At 47.8% G+C, this 4,107-nt stretch overlaps 1 protein-coding gene and 1 long non-coding RNA gene across 3 annotated transcripts in view; one reads left to right on the forward strand and one right to left on the reverse strand.

The window, feature by feature from the left end:
* The window catches only part of LOC102369311 (protein BEAN1), a gene marked incomplete at its 5' end in the record, with an annotated part of 47,678 nt that overhangs the window by 11,395 nt on the left and 32,176 nt on the right, over positions 1–4,107 (reverse strand). The gene's annotated exons all lie outside the window — the stretch shown is intronic.
* LOC102386192 overlaps positions 1–4,107 on the forward strand; it is a 20,504-nt gene that overhangs the window by 4,539 nt on the left and 11,858 nt on the right. The gene's annotated exons all lie outside the window — the stretch shown is intronic.

A 4,107-nucleotide genomic window follows, 5' to 3' on the forward strand; every position in this document is an offset into this window, starting at 1 on the left:
CACCGATCTCCTCGACAGCTGGCAGGCTTCATGGCCACAGCAGGGGCCACCATCCCTGCAGCTGTCACCCCGCTGCACCTTAACGCACACAGTGTCACCCATGGCACGAGTTTTGCTTGTCCACAGCTTGAGGTACAGTTTCCCCCAAGCCCCTACACCTGGAAACTTGGCAAGCTTTGTGGCCTCACCAGGGGCCACCACCCCTGCAGTTTTCACCCTGCTGTGGTGTAACACATACATGTGACATGAGTTTTGCTTTCAAGAATTTGTGGTGCAGCTTCCCCCAAACTCCTGCTCCTATCTCCTTGAAACTTGGCAGGCTTTGTGGCCTCAGTAAGAGCTACCAGCCCTGTAGTTTTGACCCCGCTGTGGTTTAACACACGCGTGACACATGTTTTGCTTTCAGAATATTGGGGTGCAGTTTCCCAGAAACCCCTGCACCTATCACCTTGAAACTTGGCACACATCGTGCTCTCAGCAGAGGCTACCATCCCTGCATGTTTCATCTGAATAAGCCAAAAGACAACAGTTACAGATATCTCATTGATTTCCCCATTATACACTATGACCGAATCTCCGAATCTTTTCCGAATTGATTCGGAAAGCCTAAAGCTTCCTGCAATTCGATCTGGATTTGTAGATTCAGCTTCCAAATAATCTGAATCATCTCCAAATCCAAATCATGATCCAAAGCTTTGCACAACCCTATTGGTTACTATTAATTCTATTGTAGAGGATGCAGTGGTAGTAATAAATCCCTCCCCATAAGCAAATAAAACTTTTTATAGAAATAAAGGACTGTGGGAGAGGAGACTTAAAAGGACCTCCTGGGCACTGAGTCCAGTCACCTGCTGCTGCAGGCAACTATGCTATATAATCAATCGCCCTCATAGACTTCCTTAGCTCCATCTTGAAACCCTGCCCTGTTACCCCAGAACTTCACTGCTCTGTTGGTTAGGAACATTGTGATTTCCAGCCTCGACTAATGCATGGCCAGATGATGGGGAAGCCAGTCTGAGGGGGAGAGGAGTCCAGGAGAGCTGGCTGTACTTTAAAGAAGCCTTACTGGGAGTGTAGGAACAAATCATCCCAATGTGCAGGAAGACTACCAAGTATAGCAGAAGACCAGCTTGGCTGAGCAGGGAACATGTCAGTAAATTAAATCACGAAAAGGAAGCTTATGAGAAGTGGAAACTTGGACGAACAACTCGGGAGGAGTACTAGAGCTTGCTTGGGCATGCAGGGATAGAGTCAAGAAGGCCAAAGTGCAATTGGAGTTGCAGCTAGTAAAGGATGTGAAGGGTAACAAGTAGGGTTTCCACAAGTATATCACTAACAAAAGGAAGATTAGGTGAAGTGTGGGTCCCTTACTGAATGGGGGAGGCAACCTAGTGACAGGGTGCAGAAAAGGCTACAGTGTTCAATGCCTTTTTTTACCTCAGTCTTCACAGGCAAGGTCAGCTCCCAGACTACTGCACCAGGCAGCGCAGTTTGGGGAGGAGGTGAGCAGCCAACAGTGGCAAAAGAACAAGTTAAGGACTATTTAGAAAAGCTGGACATGTACAAGCCCTTGGGGCTGGATGGGATGCAGCTGAGGGAGCTGGCTGATGTCAAAGATGATGGCCAGTGGCTCTGCAGTCACAACTCATGGAGATCAGAAGAGGTCCTGGATGATTGGAAAAGGGCAAACATAGTGCCCATCTTTAAAGAAGGGAAAAAACAGGATCTAGAATACTTTTGTTCCTATAATCACTACAAACCAGTCAGCCTCACCTCAGTCCCCAGAAAAAACATGAAGCAGATCCTTAAGGAATCCATTTCTAAGCATTTGGAGGAGAAGGTGATTAGGAACCATCAGCATAGATTCACCAAGGGCAAGTAATGCCTGAGCAACCCGATTGCCTTCTATGATGGCTTTGTAGATGTTGGGAGACCAGTGGAGGTGATGTACTTATATCTTTAGCAAGGATTTTGATACAGTCTTCCTACAACATCTTGCAAGCAAGCTAATAAAGTATGGTTGGATGAAAGGACTATAAGGTGGATAGAAAGCTGGCTGGATTGTCGGCCTCAAGGGGTAGTAATCAATGGCTCTATCTAGTTGGCAGCTGGTATCAAGTGAAGTGCCTCAGGGGTCAGTGCTGGGACTGGTTTTGTTCCATACCTTCATCAATAACCTGGAAGAGGACATAGAGGGCACCCTCAGCAAGTTGGCAGATGACACTGAGCTGGGGGTTTGTGGTAGACATACTGGAGGGTAGGGCTAGGATTTAGAGTGATCTAGACAAATTGGAGGATCAGGCCAAAAGGAATCTCATGACGTTCAACAAGGACAAATGCAAAGTCCTGCACTTAGGATGGACAATCCCATGCATTGGTACAGGCTGGGGGCTGACTGGCTGGGAAGCAGCTCTGCAGAAAAGGACCTGGGGGTTACAGTGGACAAGAAGCTGATTATGAGCCAACAGTGTGCCTGTGTTGCCAAGAAAGCTAACAGCATACTGGGCTGCATTGGTAGAAGCATTGCCAGCAGGTCAAGGGAAGTAATTATGCCCCTCTATTCAGCACTGGTGAGGGCACATCTGGAGTATTGGTTCAGTTTTGGGCCCCCCACCAGAGAGAGGATGTGGACAAATTGAGTCCAGCAGAGGGCAATGAAAGTGGTTCGGGGGCTGGGGGACATGACTTATGAGGAGAGGCTGAGGGAACTGGGTTTATTTAGTCTGGACAGGAGAAAACTGCGGGGGATTTAATAGCAGTCTTCAACTACCTGAAGGGGGGTTTGAAAAACAATGGATCTAGAGTCTAGGCTGTTCTCAGTGGTGACAGATGACAGAGCAAGGAGCATCGGTCTCAAGTTGTAGCAAGGGAAGTTTAGGTTAGGTATTGGGAAGAATTTTCTCACTAGGAGGGTAATAATGCACCAGAACAGGTTACCCAGAGAGACCATGGACTCTCCATCCTTAGAGGTTTTTAAGACCTGGCTAGAGAAAGCTTTGGCTGGGATGATCTATTTGGGAATGGTCCTGTTTTGAGCAGGGGGTTAGAAGGGACCTCAAGAGGTCATCTAGTCCATGATTGTATGACACTTGTTCTGCTTACATAATCCTTAAATACATATTTTTCCTCCCTGATGTAAACACCACTGGGTTCACAGTTTTATAGCAAGATCTATCAGACCCTTCCTGAGTGGTTAGTGCTGGGTTTGGGGGGCAGGGAGAAAGCTACTGGGAAGCAGCCGATGAAATAATGGACTATTAAGGCTGTGAGGTATTTATGTATCAAAAGGCTTCCAGTGGCCTTGAGCTGAATCTTTCCAACCCTGGGTTTCCAGCAGGGGCAGTTTGTGGTGAAATTTCACATTTGAGGAAAGAAGGTGGAAGAAGCCCCTCCATGTTACTTGGCTGAGATGAATCCCACGCTGGGTGGCACACCCAGGGCATCTTGGAAGCAGGGCCTGTACCATTAAGCCCCTGGCAGAAGTTACACTTAAGACATGATTAACTAGTTAATCACATCTTGGGTGGCAACCTGGCCACACATTGTTACACAAAGTATGTGTGATGACTTTGTGGCTGGTTCCCACCATGATGTAAATTGAATGTGTGGCCAGGCTGATCCGCTGATCGGGGTTCCCAGCCTTGACGGTGCATTGGAATCAAGGTCTCCAATGTGCCCCTGGGGCTGAGAGTGTTGATTGCCTGACTGGCTTGCTATTTGCTGGTGCAGAGGTCATGATTACTGCATGATCACAATTACTGCAGCTCTCTACAATGCAAACTTGTACTACTTCTGATCTCATAATCGTACCTCCTGCCATTAACATGAGCATGGCTGGAGGTGCGATTGTTGGGATTGTCAATCAGATTCCATCATGATTTTAACTAAATGTTTGCCAGGAGCTTTAGGCCCTTACTTTTATTACTGGCTGCAAACAGAGGACTTGGAGTGGGGAAGGGAACTGCTCTGTCAGGAGCATACAGGAGCATTCAAGTAGGAGACAAGCCTGGAGGGGGAAACTGCTGGGCCGATGCACTGTCCACCACCAGGGAGGGAGGGAGGGACCAGTGTGAAGGGCCAGTCCTGAGCTACTGGACTGTTTCTGCT

Source organism: Alligator sinensis, unplaced genomic scaffold (genome assembly GCF_000455745.1).
Source record: "Alligator sinensis unplaced genomic scaffold, ASM45574v1 scaffold170_2, whole genome shotgun sequence".
Classification (NCBI taxonomy): domain Eukaryota; kingdom Metazoa; phylum Chordata; order Crocodylia; family Alligatoridae; genus Alligator; species Alligator sinensis.